Source organism: Poromitra crassiceps (assembly GCF_964638095.1).
Source record: "Poromitra crassiceps genome assembly, chromosome: 7".
Classification (NCBI taxonomy): domain Eukaryota; kingdom Metazoa; phylum Chordata; class Actinopteri; order Beryciformes; family Melamphaidae; genus Poromitra; species Poromitra crassiceps.
In genome coordinates, this window is record NC_139628.1 from 8,630,774 (window position 1) to 8,650,070 (window position 19,297).

At 48.7% G+C, this 19,297-nt stretch overlaps 1 protein-coding gene across 4 annotated transcripts in view; it reads left to right on the top strand.

Annotated features, from left to right (window-relative positions):
* The window catches only part of LOC310780163 (protein NLRC3-like), a 121,744-nt gene that overhangs the window by 6,029 nt on the left and 96,418 nt on the right, over positions 1-19,297 (top strand). For all 4 annotated transcript variants that reach the window (XM_083640729.1, XM_083640726.1, XM_083640728.1 and 1 more), the window contains 2 exons: positions 28-73; positions 14,913-14,992. The gene's annotated coding sequence lies outside the window, so the exon portion shown is untranslated. The remainder of the gene's footprint in view (positions 1-27; positions 74-14,912; positions 14,993-19,297) is intronic.

Genomic DNA, 19,297 nt, shown 5'->3' on the forward strand with positions numbered 1-19,297 from the left:
ACTGAAGTCTCCGTGTCTCTTCTACAGACGAAGGCTGAGAGTCTGTTTGGCTTCATCGATGTGAGTTGAACAGGTAAGAATCCTACAGGAAACATTACACATGATTGATACATGAACCATGTGGAATTGTATTGTGTAACTGTGTGACTGTATAATATATTCTTATAATAAGATTTTATATGAAGTCTTTCCAATTGTGCATTTGATGCTTGTTGAAGAATTATGGTTAAGTGTGCTATGATTTCCCCAATGTGTGACTTTGGGGCCACAACAAACCTTTTCTATGACGATGATATGGTGATGTTGTCGTTGACGTTCCATGTATTCTCATGCTGCTGCTAACCATTTTGATGATCGATGGTATTGACATTATGAATGTTAAAGGTAACAATACACATATGTGAGCTGCTCTGACAAAATCAGTCACATGTAGCACTGACCCGTTTGTGTAGACATGTGATTTTAGGAAAAAATATTGATTTTGGCTGTTTTGGGGTTTCACCAGATTTCAGCAAAATAAAGCCTTGGCTTTCATTATGTGTAAAGATTATTGTGTAATTCCAATGTTAAATATAGTTTTGAAGCTCATAAAGGTATAGGGTGACAAACTATCCTACTTTGTCAAAAGAGTACCATGATAACTTTGATATCAGCTGAAAGTTTACATTCCCAACTTTCCAACAGTGTATTCACCTCAAAATGTGTTTCATGGTCAATGTGAGTGATTTGGATAATATCAGGTTACATGACTGCTGCAGCTAAGCATTTTGATGAAAGCCATCATTAATGGTCTATCCCATCTAATGAAAAATCACCTTCAATATCAAGAAGCATTGTGGATAGAAAGCCTTTTAATGACTGAATGTTAAAGGTAAAAAACATAAAACATAAACATAAAACATAAACATATCCTTAATGCATTCTATGAACAAAATACAAATGTAAAAATATATATGTGTGTGTATATACGGTATATATATATACATACAGTATATATATATATATATATATATATATATATATATATATATATATATATATATATGGCAATGTGGAAATTGTGGAAAGAAATTTGGCTGGCCACAGCTATGCCGTTTTACGTGTGATCGGGCTGACACTTTCAGGGGGAGCACCCGTGCGGGTGACCCTGGTGCTGGAGCAGGCAAAGCCATGCAGCAGCTGAGCTGTGGGCAAGGCTGTCTCACCCAGTGTGCATAAATCCTTATGAGCGCTCATCAGTACATATTCCACAACAGTGGCCCCATGCAGTCAATATGACTCTCCAGAATGAAATTATTCAAAGCCTTGAATATTTCTTCTGCAGTAGTGTGAGCTGGCAGAGGATGGCAAAACAAAAACTCATCCTGTACACCAGAGGAGGTTTTTCCAGTGAGGCATAGGAGGATGGTCCTCCTCTTTTAGATTGGGGATTTTATATAAAAAATTTTTTTATAATTTTTTATTTTATTTTTTTATATTTTTCATTTTTCAATTTTTTTTTTAGAATAAAATATCAATCAAATGTGTTTTTTCTTATGTGCAGACGCTCATTTTTTCATTCATTATATTCTTATATGCTTAACACATTGAGTGCCAAGGACGTCTGTGGACGTCCTAAAAAAAAGTAACGAGGAGTGCCAAGGACGTCTGTGGACGTCCTAAAATCATAATTCATATTATTCCATAATTCTGCTGTTTAAGGTCGTACCTAGCCAGTGAGCATGAATCCCTTCAAGGGATCACACGGCGCCACCTTAAACATCGTCACAGGAGCTGCTCCACCCACCTCAGATCCTTTACTTTGTACAGGAGACAGCGGAGAAAGCCGTGATGAAAGTGGAAACCGATGCATGCTTTCTGCCAGAGCCGTATATATTGCTCTGTCTACAGCGAGAGTGGGCTCGGCTGCATCCGCGCTCACAACTGAGCTCTTATGCTTCTATCTATCTCCACACGATTTCCTAGAAAGCCAGCATCCGAAGCCGAACGGGCCAAGCCTTTTCGTTCAGTCGCGTTTGCCAGCGCGCATCATTTCCTTGATGGGCGCTGGGATCTGTCCGGGGCAAAAACGGAGTCGAGAAAGCAAACTCTGTGCGTGTGGGAGGAGCCCGCAGCTCAGAGGTGGAGAGGGGGGGGGGGGGGGGGGGGGGGGAAGAGGGGTGTGTGGCTGCACAGAAACCACACCACACGCCACCACATCAGAAAACACCAGCCAGAGTCAGTGAATGTGCTCGAAATTAGAGTGCAAAAGGTATTCATAAAAGGGACTATATCTTGGAAAGTAAAAAAAAACGACAGAAAACCCTTGAAAGTGCACTTTTTTGAGAGGCTGTAATTTCATAAGTGTTCAATGTTTCATTAAAGTCCAGCCCCGTTAATATAGCCATAATAGAAAAAATTCTATAGCTGTTTTCAACTGAATGGAAGTGAATCTGGCACAGGCTCCAGACAATTTTACTGAAGCGCTGTGGCACTCAATGTGTTAAAATGCTTCAACAACAGTGACCTGAACTGATGGAAAGGAGAGCTCCATGCAGACGAGTCACTCTGGCCCTGTCCCAGCGTGGAGTAGGCAGATAAAAAAACATTCGCCCTGTGGGCGTTTATTTATTTGGTAATTTATCTAATGAAAAAATATGATTGGTTGAAAAACACTTGCAATTCACAGAGAACACGTGAGAGTGATGTGTTTTACTTCGCTTCGAACTCAAGCTCTCACTAGTGCCTAGTTCGCTGCGTACGCAGCACTATGGAAGACTGTCATTTTTTCTCCAAAAATTACTTTACATTAAAAACCGACCATGCCCCCTTAGGTGACGTGGTGCCCCCCTGGGGCTGACTGGGCCACCCACCTCACCCACGTGAATACGTCACGTCCAGTCAGCCCAGGGTCCGCCACTCTTCGTTTCTTCCAGCCAGTGTGAGGACGTCGTTTTCATAGCTCCGCGGTTAGCTCTGAGTCAGCGCTCTTTAACATAGCTTGGATACTAGGCTCGTTCCGGCTGATTTGCCCACCTCAAGAGGTTTGCGTGGACGGGATAAATCAGGCTTCGGGGACCCGATCCTGTACTCTTCACCAGCGGCGCCGGATCAAGCCATCCAAAGCTAAGGGTGTCTTTTTCACAGTTAACTGTTGTATTAGCTGCCGCCGTGCAACTCATGTAAACGTTTTCCCCGGCTGGGGTAGCGTTGTTGATAGGCTTGAGCGCCGACTCAGGTCTGCACTCAAAACTGATAGGCTAGGTTGCATACGTGCAAAATAGCTTTGTACCGTTAGCACTAGAACAATAGGCTAATTAGCCCAGTTGTTACAGATAGCTAGCTTTGCACCCGTGCGGTTGGCTTCCGTGTGCTAGGTACTTAGGTGCCGGCTACTAGTGTTAGAGCGCGCGCGTTACTCCGGCTGGAGTAACGATAGATAGATAGTTAGCTAGTTGGCTCAGTGCAGCTAGCAGCTAGCTTGTAGCACTCCAGCATCTTCACTGTTGCAAGCTACTGTTAGTCAGCTTACACGGTTAACTCCCGCTAATTCTGGTACAGTCGGCGGGGCTTGTTGGCGGGTTAGCTTTGCTGAACTCGCACAATGAACCGGGCGGCAGCAATGAGACAGGGGGAGACAGCCAAGAGCTGTGTTAGCTGTGAGGCTACTTTGGCGAGTCAGGACCGCCACAGGGAGTGTGTGTTTTGCCTCGGGCATAACCATGCTACTGACGCCCTGCTGAAGTCCGATTTCTGCCAGGCCTGCGAAGGCTTCACCCTGGCCGTGCTACGTGAAAGAGCGTTGCTCTTTGTCCAGGTGGGCCTGCGGCTTAGCCATGCACCTCCCGAGGGAGGCGCATGCGGTGGGTCTGACCACTCGGTGGAAGAGGAGTTGCCTGACGAGCAGGGCTCCCCGGTCCAACCTGAGCAGCAGATCCTGAACTGGGGGGATGAGCCCATCGACCCTGTGCTGCAACAGGGGGGGCTCTTCCCCTACGACCCCATAATTATTCCCCCCCAGGACGCCCCCCAAGGGGAGTTGTCAGGCGGAGAGGAATGGGACCGCGCTACCACTGTCACCTCTCTGGTAGGGACCTAGCTTCAACGAGCCCTATCAGAAGCAATTTCTGGGGGTGATGTCTAGGGCCGCGGCGAGGCTCGGCATCGCTCGGGCCGAACCACCTCCGCCCCCCGAATCAGTGTTGCTGGGGTGCTATTTCCAGCCACGCCAGGCACCACAGGCACCCTGCCCGAAGCCCCTGCTGCCCGTCTGTTTAGACGTGGTTCGCGCGGTGCAGTCAGGATGGGAAAAGCCTCAGGAGGCCAAGCCGCTCTGCGCGGGCATGGCTCCGTGGTCGGCCTTAGAAGGGGCGGATAAGCTTGCGTTAGCCACGATGCCTCCCCTCGAGGATATGGTGGCCAGACACCTGGCCCCTTACCCCGTGAGGCCCACGTTGCCCTCTAAGGCGTGCCAACTTACAGCCAAGTTGGCCGAAAAGGCGTACTTGGCGGCGGGGCAGTCCGCCGCCATGACCAACAACCTGGCCATCTTGCAGGACTACCAGGCGGTGCTCCTGCGGGAGATGCAGGGTGACCCCGCCCCCGAGCTGTTTACAGAGCTCAGGATGGCCACGGATTACGCCTTGCGTATGATAGACTGCCTGGCGCAGAACAGCGGGAAGGTCATGGCCTTCTCTGTTCTCACCCATCCTTGAGCAGGATAAGAGGAGGCTGCTGCACGCCCAAGGCGCGCGCAGAGTCATCCTCCGGGACCGCCCCACGCCAGAGGGTACGAGTCTCACAGCCTAGGGCGCCCCTAATGGACGTGCCCCACCCAGCCGCGGTGGGCCCAGCATGGGTCCCACGGCAGGCCAGGGTACGCGGCCCCCGCCCCCCAAAGCGAGGGGGTGCGCGGGGAGCGGGTAACCAGCCCCGTACTTAGTCACCTCCCTGGGGAAGGGGGGGGGGCTATGAGCCCACCGTCGTTGGAGCTCAGCGCTCAACTTCGGTCCGGGACTCAGCAGGGGCCTACCCAACCCGTCACTCGCCGGTGCGTTGCGCCCGGCGGGGACGACAGCTCGCCAGGGCTTGGCTTCAGGGCCAGCCTTTGGTTTGTAGCTTTAGGGACAAGCCCACCGTCCTCGGTGCCCAGCGCCCGAGTTCGGTCGGGAGCTCTCCCAGGATCGCTCATCCGCCGTCAAGAGGCCCCCGGGACAAGCCCACCATCGATGGTGCCATGGGCCCATTGTTGGTCGGGAGCTCTCCTGGGGACCGCACGAGCGGACGAGTCCGCATGCGGCGGTCGAAAGAGAGCCTTGCCTCCTTGCTCCCCCCAGCCGGCAAAAGCTGCATGGCTGGGGGGTTACGCTGGTTCAACACGCTCACAGGGCACGTCAGTAGGCGGAGCCCGCGTAAGAAACCGGCAGGGGGGCTTAGCCTCTTATGTCCCGCCTCCCCCTTTTTCTTCCCCAACCAAAGCACCGGGTCCCCCGGTGCCCAACAATATACTCATGGCCAAGGGGGCGGGTTCCGCCCCCTTTGGTCACAACAGACCATCTCTGCCCGACAGGCTCGAGGCCTGGGAGCGTCTGTGTTCCCCGTCCCCGTGGCTGCGGCGCACCCTTCAGAAGGGTTACGCCCTGCAATTTGCCAGGGCCCCACCCAGGTTCGACGGGACCCACGATACGGCCGTGGAAGGGGAGTCCTTGGACATACTCCACAAGGAGCTCATTTCGCTGCTCGCCAAGGGGGCGATCCGCTCGGTTCCCAAGGCATAGGTGCGCTCGGGTTTCTACCACAGGTACTTCGTCGTGTCCAAAAAGGACGGCTCCATGCGTCCAATTCTGGACCTCCGGCGCCTCAACAAGACGCTGAGGAAGTTCCCGTTCCGAATGCTCTCCTTCCCCACCTCTTCAACGCGTTGAGACAGGGGGATTTCTTTAGTTCCGTGGACCTGAAAGATGCGTTCTTCCATGTCCACGTGGTCAAGAGGCACAGGAAATACCTGAGGTTCTCCTTCCTGGGGAAGGCTTACAAGTTCTGTGTCTTGCCTTTCGGCATGTCTTTGAGCCCGCAAACCTTTCACGGCTTGCGTGGAGACGGCCTTGGCCCCCCTCCGCGCGAGGGGGGTTCGCATCTTCCTTTATCTCGACGACGCTCTTATTGTGGCCGGCTCGAGGGTTGGTGCCATGAAACATACCAAGGTGGTGACCGATCACCTACAAACCTTAGGGTTCCTGGTGAACTGGAAAAAGAGCTGCCTCGCCCCAGAGCAGACGGCGATCTTCCTGGGGCTCGAGCTAAACTCCCGGGCCATGCGAGCCCGCCTTTCGCGGGAGCGACAGGCTCACACGGTGCGGACAGCGAGGACATTAAGTCTATGCTCCTCGGTGTCAGTGCACCAGTGCACAGTCATGTTGGGCCTGATGGCCTCGGCACTGCATGTGCTCCCTCTGGGGAGGCTACACATGCGTCCGTTCCAGATCTGGTTCCTCGGGTTGCGCTTGGATCCAGCCAGGGACCGTCATCGCAGGGTGCCTATGACAGGTCAGGCCCGCCAGGCGTTGGCCATATGGGCAGACCCCCGTTACCTATCGAGGGGCACTCGATTGGGCCCAGTCCCGCTCAGGTTAGTGATTCGCACCGACGCCTCCCTCTGGGGTTGGGGTGCGGTGTGCGGGCTTCTGTCGGCGAACGGCCGGTGGGAGGCTCAGAAGCGTCGCCACATAAACGTCTTGGAGCTGGAGGCCATTCGCCTCGCTCTGCTTCACTTCCAGCGAGTCATACATGGACGGCATGTTCTGATTCGCTCTGACAATATGGCGGCGATCGCCCACCTGAACAAACAGGGCGGTGTGCGGTCGAAGACTTTGAACCGGTTAGCGGCGGAGATTCACCTCTGGGCGTATCCCCGTCTCCTGTCAGTGTCGGCGGTCTATCTGCCGGGACGGCTGAATTACGGCGCCGACCTGCTGTCTCGAGGCTACCCCCGTCATACGGAGTGGTCCCTCCACCCTCAGGTGGTGGAACAGATTTGGGCCAGGTTCGGTCGTGCCCGCGTCGATCTCTTCGCATCGCGGCGTGCGACGCACTGCCCATTGTGGTTCTCGATCCAGGAGGACAGTCCCCCGTTGGGACACGACGCGTTGGCGAACGCGTGGCCACGGGAGGGGCTCTATGCGTTTCCACCGATCCCCCTGATCCGTCAGGTGTTGGACAGGGTGAAGGAACAGCGTCTCCGGCTCGTTCTAGTGGCTCCGTTCTGGCCCAGGCAGACGTGGTTTGCGGACCTGGTCTCCCTGGCGCAGGGCCCGCCTTGGGCATTGCCGGTGCGGGCCGATCTCCTATCCCAGGCGGAGGGGGAGGTGTTCCACCCCTCCCCAGGCAGGTGGAAGCTAGCAGTCTGGCTCCTGAACGGGACCAGTTGCTAGCACAGGGCTTGCCCGACAATGTGGTGCGCACTATTCAGAGTGCTAGGGCTGCTTCGACCCGCACTCAGTACGCGTACAAGTGGCGGGTTTTTTCGCGATGGTGCACAAGTAAGGGTGTGGATCCAGTGAACTGCAGCGTGCGTCCAGTTCTCTGTTTCCTTCAAAGCTTGCTTGACACGGGCCAGTCCCCGCAGTCGCTTAAGGTGTACGTAGCCGCGATTTCGGCTTGCCACATGGGGATTGAAGGGACCCCCGTGGGGGTGTGCCCTTTGGTCTCGCGCTTCATGAAGGGGGCACTGCGCCCGCCGTTGCGGTGCGTTTTTCCCAAATGGGACCTGGTTACGGTGCTGGACGGGCTAACGGGTCATCCGTTTGAGCCCTTGGACTCCGCCGATTTAAAGGTTCTGTCCTTAAAGACCGCGCTGCTGCTGGCCTTATCGTCAGGAAAGAGAGTCGGTGACCTGATTGCCCTCTCGGTGCAGCAGGCCTGTATGGTTTTTGGGGACGATGGGCGCAGGGTTACGTTGCGACCTAACCCGGCGTACCAGCCCAAGAATATTAATGCCAGCTATAGGTCTATGGTTATAGACTTATCGCCATTCTGTCCCCCGCCGTTCATTTCGGGTGAGGAGAGACGTTTGCACATGCTGTGCCCCGTAAGGGCGCTCTCGGCCTATGTGGCCAGGACGCGTTCTTTACGCATTACAGATCAGCTGTTGGTCTGCTTTGGGCAAAGGGCCCAGGGCGGACCCCTTTCCAAGGATCGCTTATCACACTGGATAGTGGAGGCGATCGCGTTGGCATACTTTGACGTGGGCAAGGTTCCCCCGGAGGGTATCAAGGCGCATTCTACGCGAGGTGTTGCGACATCCTCTGCGTTGTTGCGTGGTGTGTCGGTGGAGGACATGTGTGCGGCGGCCTCATGGTCCTCTCATCACACTTTTGTCAGGTACTACAGTCTCGATGTGTCCGGTTCGCAGTTCGCGCACGCGGTGCTGTCGGTGGCAAGAAAGTAGTATCGTTGCCACTCTAATATGTCATTCGGTTAGGCATAAACGTTGCCATATGGCCGTGGTTCACCGGTGCCTTTCGGGTCGCCTTGTGGGTGCTCCCGGCAGCAAGGTCGGTTGAATTGAGGCACTAGTGAGAGCTTGAAACGAAGTAAAACGTTAGGGTTGTGCTACAACCCGGGTTTTACGAGTGAGAACGAGAGCTCTCACTACCCAGCCTTGCTGCGTCGATGCGTCTCTGGGTGCGTCGGATCTCAGCTGGCTGGAAGAAATGAGTGGCGGACCCTGGGCTGACTGGACGTGACGTAGTCACGTGGGTGAGGTGGGTGGCCAAGTCAGCCCCAGGGGGGCACCACGTCACCTAAGGGGGCGTGGTCGGTTTTAATGTAAAGTAATTTTTGGAGCAAAAATGACAGTCTTCCATAGTGCTGCGTACGCAGCGAACTAGGCACTAGTGAGAGCTCTCGTTCTCACTCGTAAAACCCGGGTTGTAGCACAACCCTAACGTTTTCCAACCAATCAGATTGAGCTGGAAGGGAGCACGCCCTTAGGCTGGTGAAACCAGGTGAAATCTAATTGGTTGTTGGTTGGATAGATTGCTGACATTGATTGACATTGTATTGTCCACTGGTCTCTCACGCTGAATCAAGTAGGAAGTGAAATCCACTGCCTGTGATGACCATGATGAAATGGAGGAAATGAAGACATGACAGGCTAATAGATAGATTTACAGACAGTAGCACCTATATTTTCTCTTTTCCTATGTTTTATATTATCAAGCATTAAGTTAGCTCACAAGCCAGACAGTCGTTGCATTGTATTACGCAGAGTTTAGAGAGGGCAGCGTGGTACACCTCACGGAGGCTCAGAAGCAAACACTGGGATAATTTAACCTCATCGGCTGCACTCGCACCGGCTACAGACAGCATGGATATTCAAGTAAGTCAATTAAGTTCAAGTTATCCGGGTCTTCTACTAAATTCGGCGTCCACCAAGCAGTGCTACTTTTTCGTATTATATTGTTTTATGCTGAATAGCCCGCCATTTGGCGATCTTAAACTCGCACATTTTTTAACTGAATTTGGCAGCACGGAACCAAACATGCAACGAAACATGCAATTTGCATGTTTCGTTATGTGTTTAGTTCCATGTTTTGTTCCGCGCTGCCAAATTCAATGGAATGAAACGAAACTTGTAGCCTATGTTGGACGTAGTGAAGTGTTTTTGATTGATTTGTTCATCCATCAAACCTTTTACTGACAGACTAACTGTAGCCTAAATATCTTACTTTATTTTGAGGTGCATTACATTGCTCAGCCAGAAATTATTCCCACTTCAACTCTCTTTCTCCTGGGTGCGCCTAACGTTAAAATGCACCAGATGACAATCCATCTTATTTGTCCTCAATCTGCATTGAAAATGTGTGAAAATTCACCTTCTTGCAACAGTTGTAGCCTAAGCTAGTGGTTTTCAAAGTGGGGTCCCCAGCAAAAAGGGGGGATTAATCTATGTTCACTATAATTCCATCCATAAGTAACACAATCACAGAACGATGACTATTTTGGTCATGGGTTTCATATAATGTCTGTGATAAAACATCTAAAAGCAAAACTCTTATCAGATGGGGGACCCTGGAACAAAATCTTATCTATATGAGGGTGCGTGGTGTAATTTGTGTGATTGAATTAAACTGAAATTAAGTTTGATGTTGCCTGCTGTAACAGTGTGGATCTATAAAGCGGTCTGTAGCCTAATAATTTCTATTGATCTTGTTTCCTTGAAGGAGACTGGTGCTGCTATTGAGATTACATTAGGGTATAGGAGTGACATATTTGGGACCCGTTTCTGGCCTACCTTGATGAGGTTAGGGGCGGTGGGTGACTTGCTCAGCTGGTTTGTCTTGGCCCCTTGTATAACCCATATGCTTTTATAAGCATGTAAGCACCCTTATATGGGTGGTAGCACCATATTATAATTGTCAATCAATAGTATGCTTTGCTTTGTTTTCCAGGTGTGTCTGAGCTTTTGTTTTGTTTGTATGTTGTTAAAATCTGTCTTCAAACTGCAAAAGAGAAGAAAAAAAAAGGCAATTTTTTTTTTCTAGACGTCTTATAACGTGGCTATATTCATAATGTTTTATATCTCGGATGCGTTATTTCGAATCCCACATAGGTTACGCCAAACCCCACATAGGTTACGCCTCGAATCCCACATAAGTTACGCTAAAACGCACATAGGTTACGCCTCGAATCCCACATAGGTTACGCTAAAACCACCACCGCAAAGCGTGGACCTGTAGTTGGCCAGCCGGCAGGAAAGTATCGCGGGACTTGACGAGACTTGCTGACCGAGATCACGAATGAGGTAATTTGATCCCTGGGAGACTCCAGGGAACAGCCTGGGGGGAAATACCAGTCTGGTGGTTGTTGCGGGATGAGATTATGACGATATGTGGCGAAAACGGGAATAAAACTGGCTATTTAGATGCAGGAAAGACAGGCTGCCACTTGGCCCCCTCGGAGCTCCATTTTATGACTCGCTTGGACGCTATTGATCTCAAAACAACGCTAGGATGGCCAGAAAAGCTGCGGAGATGACTGGGTGAGTCGTCAGATCATAATTAGTGTGAGGAGAGGGGTCCAGGTTAAAAAAAAACGAAATTCTCCTTTAAGCATAAGTATCAGTAAGTGGCCCGGGATTCTCAAAGCCTGTGTTGAGGGTCACATGAACAAAAATGCACTCTTGAAGCTAAATAAATCCAAAACCAACAAGTTCATTATTTAAAATTTTTACTTCAATGTAGAACAGTCATTTCTTACACATGAGATTACTTTTAGCCTTTTAGTCATAAAGATTATTCAAAGATATTCCAGACTGAAATGTTATAACTGAAGTAGAGTATTGGCCCGGATGACATGAACATTTGGACAATTATTCTTCGGGTATCTTGTATGTTGCGTTCAGGTGCACTGTAAAAAAGAAAAGTTTTTTTTTTTGGGCCCCTGTCAGTCAAGGGCCCTTGGAATCGTCCACACTTTCCTCCGTGATACTATGGCCCTGATTGCTCCACACTGCCGACAGTAACGCTGCTAGTTTCCACTCATCTCGGCTGTATCTGCCTTTCACTTTATTTGTGTTTATCTGAGTATCTAGTATTTCCTGATAGAAGTCCTGGTTAAAAGCTGTAGCGTTAGCTGTAAGCAGTGTCCAGTCGTTTAAAGTCAGTGGGCTCTATCTTCCCAAAAGCGCTAATGTTGCCTTTGCGCTCGTTTAACGCTGTGCGCAATGCAAATTGGGGGCGGACACAAGCGCATGCCTGTGATAATTATACTGGGCATTGGCTGCCCCATGCCAAAGCAGGCGTTTCAGCGCTAAAATGTGGGATAGATGGCCTTACCCTATCGTCAGCAGCGTGCAATTACTTTGCGCTAAGAGCTTTGAAAAGGACCTCCTACGCGCAAATACCTCTCTGCGCTGGGCGCTCTGCACGGAGATTACGGCTGTGCTCCGAGCGCAGAGAGGTATTTGCAGAGTGGAAAGTGGAATTCTGTCAAAATGTCATTAAGCACATCTTGCCATGCCAAGACATCAAATTATGCTGCTAAAATTGGGTATTAGCAGATAATTCAGTGAGGCAATCAACTATAACTCACTGAGAAACTTTTATCACATCGCAAAGAGGGAAATTAATTGAGAACACTTGTGGGACAATGGACATAGGCTATTTATCTTCATAACCCAAAGGGTCATTGGCACGGTCAAGCTCCCTCTGTCCTCGCACGAGTGAGTAGTACACTCTATTACGCATGGAGAGAATTACAGCATATTGCATGCCTCGGCGAGGCAACCTCGCGCAAACAACCATTGCGAGATGGGAATCTGATTGGTTTTGATTGACGTAATGCCCAGCCTTGCCTGGCCACGCCTGTGAATAATTCTGGTAGTTAAGACCGCCCAAATCCCGTTTGCGCAGGCATTTTGGGGCGCAGATGATTTTTGGCAGAATTGGCACAGCTCTAATTTGCGCTTGCGACAGGTGCCGTGGATAGCGGGGGTAGGGGATGGCGCCTGTCGGAAGATAGAGGCCAGTGAGTTTTCTTGTTGCCTTGCCAACCTAACCCCGCGTCACCAGGCTCTCTCCAACCTGGCTGTCTGGGACAACACATGGTGGCTATATGGACGTGAGGAAGGTGCTCTATTTGACATATTGAACTGAGCTATTTTTTTCCTGTAATGTCAGGGATGTGGATTCCACAGGTCGTTTGATCGTCACACAGCCTCTTGAATTTTAGAATTTTTCCACATTTAACACATTCACTGCCAGCTGTGTTTTTTTTTACTGTAGGTAGGTTCTGCCAGAGGTTTTTTTTTGAGGATTCTGGCTCATCTTTCAAGACCTGAGGATTATTTTCTGCTAAGATTTTGTGAACACAAAATATCTAAAAAGAACTAATAGAATGTGTGCTTTCTCTGTCTAAAAGAGTTAGTTTGTAGAGTTAGTAGTTATGTAGGCATTAGCAATTGAATACAGCATGGTTTCAGCGTCTGAAAATTTATTCTGAGATAAATGGCTTTTTGTGAAATTCGATAGAACAGTCACTTTAACCATTCATTTTTGGCATCAGTAAGACGTCAGACATCTAAACAATAGTTTTGTACAGTAATTTCCTCCATAACAGCAGGAAACACCCCTCTCCTTCAAACTCCTCCCTCCGTGTGTGTTCTTCTTGGCTGCAGCGGGCGTGTCACAAGCTCGTTTCTGTTGCTCCTGTAACCTCGCGTCACCAGGCTCACTGCTTTGCTGCTGCTGCCTGTCTGCTGGCGGCCGCTGTGCAAGTCTGGATATGGGCTCGCTCGTTTCTTGGAGTTTCGGTTGAGAGCTTTGATGAAGCTTTTGCGATTCTGGTCATATTTATGCTGCGTGTTTCAAAGTGTGTTCCACCCGTAATCTATTATGCAAATTTGCAATCCCGCACCGCCAGCAATCAGCGCGAAAACGAAAGCGTTTTCGCCAATCCATTTTCATGAGAATGGCTTCCTCACACTGCTTTTTGCTTGCCTTCCTCTAGTCAGGAGAGCACTGTCGCCACTTAGTGGGTCGGTGGAATGGGTTGTACACGTTCGGTGGCTTCAATATTCATATAAGAGATGTAAAAGGGTTAGATGCACATCCCACGGTCAAAAAAAAAAAATCATTTTTTTGACGTATTAATACGTCATTGGCAGTCAACCGTTGGATTTTTTTTGACGGATTAATACGTCATTGGCAGTGAACGTGTTAACAGGAGGTGGAGTTAGGCTCAGAAGACGGGAGAAGTATGAACTTGTAAAGGTTATGGGGAACGATGCTGAATAATCTTTTTGGTGAAAAGACAAAAAAAAAACGTGTGGCTTTGCTGGTCTGCAGACTGCACAGCACCATCAAGTGTTGACATGGTGAGAGTCAGATGCACTAAAGCTGCTTACTTTGAGGTCACATTGTAAACCCATGGGGGGAAGGGGCGGGGGGGGGGGGGGGGGGGGGGAGCATGAGCGTCTGGCAAAACAAAATGTCACTGATGCAAAAAGACAGATAAAACTTTAGAGTGCTGCTCTGCCTGACGTTTTCTATTTCATATTTTTTCTTCACCGTGCTCTTGTCAAGTAGTGTTAGGGCTACTTGCTGCAATAAAGTGTGGACAGATGTTTCCTGATTCAAACCAGTCTGCCCACTCCCCCGTCTCTCTCTCTCTCTCTCTCTCTCTCTCTCTCTCTCTCTCTCTCTCTCTCTCTCTCTCTCTCTCTGGGGGAAAACTTTGGTTTCTCTCATGCATGCAGCACTGCCAGATAGGGCTGTTATGAGATGCTTTTGACAATTGACGAAGTTAATAGGTAATTCTTTATCACACAAGTTCAACTATGCTTTATTAACAATATTATATTGTATTATACCATATTACATTTTAATGTAATATAATGTATAAAAGCTATTTAATGTATTATGTGCTTATTTAAGCAGGTTTCACTTCCTGTTCTCGACTAGGCCTAAAACCTGAGGAAGCAAGTTACAACCAACAACATGATGAGGCAATACATTAAAATACAACAAATGATCAAACAAATTACAAAGTAAAACAATGTAATCACAAGATAGTAAACTCTCTTGGAATAAAATAGAAGGAATGGACTTCCTGTCACATGCTTCGCATCAGTAAGAGTTTTGATATTGCAGCTGTCTGTGACATCAGACATAATTAGATCCCCTCTGGTGTGCTGTTTAGTTGACTGTAGATTATGTGGTTAATGTCTCCATCTAGTGGACATAGTAGAACTACTTCACCTGATCTGTGGTGACTGCGTCTGCCCTGCGGGTTCTGGCTTCTGCCGTTACACTAGACGAGACTTGTTTACCCTGAAGTTATGAGGCCGCACCCTCACATCAAATGAACACAGATACAGGACTGACAAAGGAGAGTATTAAGCAGAGCCTGTCTCTCTCTCTCTTTCTCTACAGATGAAGGCAGACATTCTCTGTCTCTGTGACTTGTCTCTGTGACTTGATGCCGTGGATTCACCAGGAGAACATCTTCCAAGGTAATGCTGACTACATTTTGTCTTTGTTTACTGATTGTTTTGTTGTCTGGCAACATGTGAACAAACTTCTGTCTTTTTATATGTGTAGGAGGTCTCTCTTGAAAAAGGATCTTCCTGCTTAAAGGAAAACAATATTGTTAGATGAACACACTATCATGTTGTATGTTATGGCTGTATGTTGACTTTTGCAAGATGAACTGCTGTAGTATTTCAAATCATGAACCTGCTATTTGCAGATGGCGTTCATCTATATATAATAAGAGATGTGTCTGTGTGTGTGTGAGCAGAATTTTGGCCAGCAACAGCTATGCCAGGGGGTGCAAAGAGCCCCTGTGCGGTAGAGAGCCGCAAACCCGAAGGTACCCTCGCGGGGCCCTCGGGCCTGCCAATACGGGCCGAGGCCAGGCCTGTTTTTTCTTTTCTTTTTTATTAATAGGTCCGGGCCGGGCCGGGGTCGGGCCTGTTTCAATAATTAAATTAAATAACGTTGTATTACTCGCTTGATTTTACACAGCAGAGCACAGTCAGACAAAGAGGAGTGCACAGACACTCCCCCAGCCACAGTCACACACAGACCCTCACGTGACGTCACGTTAGTCTGCCAGTCATACTCATGTCATGACATGTAGCTTTCCGCTCAGTCAGCGACAGACAGCGTGCTGTGTCAGTATGTAAAAAAACAACAAAACAAGCCGTGTGTGCCGTGTCCGTCGATGTACAGCTCCCGAACAGAGAGAGAGAGAGAGAGAGAGAGTCAAATAGAGAGAGAGGCTGCAGGAGCACCACGGCCGCGCAGAAGCAGCTGAGGGACAGAGAGGGAGAGATGTGTCATTATATCGTAATATTGGCTTCGGGCCTCGCAACGGGCTCAGGCCAATTAATTTCATAACTCATCCGGGCCGGATCGGGCACGGGTCTGCATGTCACGGGCCGGGGAGGGATCGGGCAGAGATTTCAGGCCCGCGCAGCTCTCTACCGTGCGGGTGAGCTGACAGAGCCGGATTTAATTAGGTGATTGCGCTAATTACCTAATGATGTGATGTCATCAATGATGACACCATCAGTGATAACATCATCAGTGATGAAGTCATCCGTGATGATGTCATCCGATCTGTGATGTCATAGAACAGGCGAGAGAGCAGGCGAGGCCGCATAGCGGCGGAGCTGCGTATGTGACGTGCAGTGGGTGAGCTGCAGAGCGGGTGAGGAATCGTCGCTAGTATAATAAAGTTGAAGTTGTGTGTCTGTGTTTCACACTGCATGAAAAAGCTGCTTTCCGGGCAAGTAAATGACCGCATAGTGCTCAATATGTGAACACTATGTGGTACTTTCCCCCCACTTTTCCTGTCCCGCAAAAACCAGTAAACATACCAGCTTGTCACACCCATGGGCCATTCATATGAATGTTCCCGTGGCAGGGGGCACTTAACACCTCTGAGGGGGGCATTCAGAGGTGCATTCCAATGTGATGACTCCAGTTTGGAGACAGCCAGGCTCATAGCCATTGGCTCAGGGCTGATCTATAGAACCAATCGGTTGATTGTATTTGTAGCTGTTTGTAGTTTTCATCCAATTAATACCTTCCCATGGCCAGGGGCGACATCTATTGGGACAGCCCCTGGCCATGGGAAGGCATTCATTGGATGAAAACTACAAACAGCTACAAATACAATCAACTGATTGGTCCTATAGATCAGCCATGAGCCAGTGGCTATATAGGACAGTGAACCCCCCCCCCCCCCCCATTATTAATTAAATTAATTTCATAATAATAAATTGTGTGTACATAAGCCTACATAAAAAAACTGCACTTACTGGAAATACTTTCATGTTATTGTTGTTGACCTATGGCAGAGGTGCTCAAATTATTTCCTATGAAGGACCAAAATGAATCTGGATGGATGGCTGTGTTCATGTTATGTGAAATTACATTAAATTAATTTATTTCATAGACCATTTACATTCTAAATCTAAAATATGTCTTCTATTTTCATGTATTGAAGTATTATTGGTATTTTCCACACTGCAATATTGAGATCAATGTATTGGGAGAGAGGAAAAATATATAATTCGAGAAATATGTTGGAAAGCTTAAGCTTTAATATAAACCACACTGCACTGCAAACAGAAAATATGAAGGAAAAAAACACAAAAACACAGGGGTCCTTCCCCAAATTCAGTAAATGACATCATGTCATGACGTGTCATGACGTGTACATGACATGTCATGACGTGACATGTACATTCAATAAATGACAACACTCGAAAACAATGGCCCCTATCTTCCGACAGGCGCTATCCCCTAATAGCGCTTGCGCACCTGTTTGCGCGTGCCTTAAGGCAGGGAAGATAGCAGTCCGCCTTGTACCGTCCGTCAGGTGTTATGCCGAGTTTTGCACCCCAGCGCCGGCAGCATCCCCACCTCACAGGAGCATATTGTAATGATTTATACAGAAATGTAACTGTTTAAAAGTGATATAATTGTCTGGTAGACGTTACCTCCCTGATTTCTAAGTTAAAACAGCCCGAAATATGTTGGGAATGCAATTCTCGGCCGAGATGCGGAAACGTTCACGGCACGAGTCGCAGACGCAAATTAGAGCTGTGCCAAAATCATCTGCGCCCCAAAATGCCTGCACAAATGGGATTTGGGCGGTCTTAACTACCAGAATTATTCACAGGCGTGGCCAGGCAATGCTGGGCATTACGTCAATCAAAACCAATCAGATTCCCGTCTCGCAATGGCTGCGCGAGGCATGCAATAGGCTGTAATTCTCTCCATGCGTAATAGAGTGTACTCACTCGTGCGAGGACAGAGAGAGCTTATTGACAGATCGTCTGTGGTGCCAACGACCCTCCGGCTTATGAAGGTAAATAGCCTATGTCCATTGTCCAACAAGTTTTCTCAATTCATTTCCCTCTTTGCGATGTGATAAAAGTTTCTCAGTGAGTTATAGTTAATTGCCTCACTGAATTATCTGCTAATACCCAATTTTAGCAGCATAATTTGATGTATTGGCGTGGCAAGGCTGTGCGTAATGACATATTCAAAAGGAATTCCACTTTCCACTGCGCTGCGCTGCACGGAGATTATGGTGCGCAACCCAGCGCAGTGAGGTATTTGCGCCTAAGAGGTCCTTTTCAAAGCTCTTAGCGCAAAGTAATTGCACGCTGCTAACGATAGCATAATGCCATCTATCCCACATTTTAGCACTGAAACGCCTGCTTTGGCATGGGGCAGCCAATGCCCAGTACAATTATCACAGGCATGCGCTTGTGTCCGCCCTCCATTTGCATTGCACACAGTGTTAAACGAGCGCAAACGCTAAATTAGCGCTTTTGGGAAGATAGGGCCCAATGTCACTCCACACCCAACTTTTTGGCCAGCGGAAGCAGGTTTTGTCCAGTCTAATGTCCAGTGCCGATGCTCGTGAACGCTTTATCGCGCTGGACATATGCTAGGTTCCGACCTAGCCTTGTTTTTTTAATTGACCAGGTCTACTTTAAATGTCATTTTGCATCTGGTTCAATTTTTTGGGGTTGAAGTCTATTCGAAAATGGTCCCTGTAGACGCGGTGGGCGGGGTGTCATGTGGGAGGCTGGGTGCTCAGGAATGGCGTCCAGTCTATCCTGAAGCATAGCACACAACTCACTGAGCTCCTGGCTGCGAAAAGATGGACACCGCACAATCCATCAATCGACGCCGTCTACACTGCCATCCTCTTCATCCGACATAAAATCCTGACAGACACCCCTAATAATAAAGTTGAAGTTGTGTGTCTGTGTATGTATCATGAGTCGGAAATTAGCAGGAATGCCAGCAAAAATGCCAGCAAAAAATAAAATAAAATTGCCCTTTGATTTGGGATGACGGGGGCTTTTAATGCCCCCATAAAATAAAGAGTTCACTTTCTGTATTCTAGCGTTACTGCAATTTGCAGTGTCGGATTTGGTGCAATTTGGACAGGGACGTTCAGGTTACACCCTGCCTTTTCGAAACCCCCCCACTCCGAAGATCGACCTCCATTCTTCGTAATGGAGGGGTTTTCCCATTTTTTAAAGGCACCGCTATTCCGAATTTGGACAACCCCTCCATTTCGAAACCCCCCCACTCCGAAATTGATTTTCAAGTCCATATTTCTCAGAGTTTCCTGGCTGCATCAAACACTGCAACTCATTGTTTTTTATTGAAAATATGCATAGGCGGCGCTAGACCATCGGGAATGGGGAAGCTACATTTCATCAGATTTTCATAAAACAAAATCAGTTCAACCCGACTGGCATTCACAAATAAGAGCGTCCTCA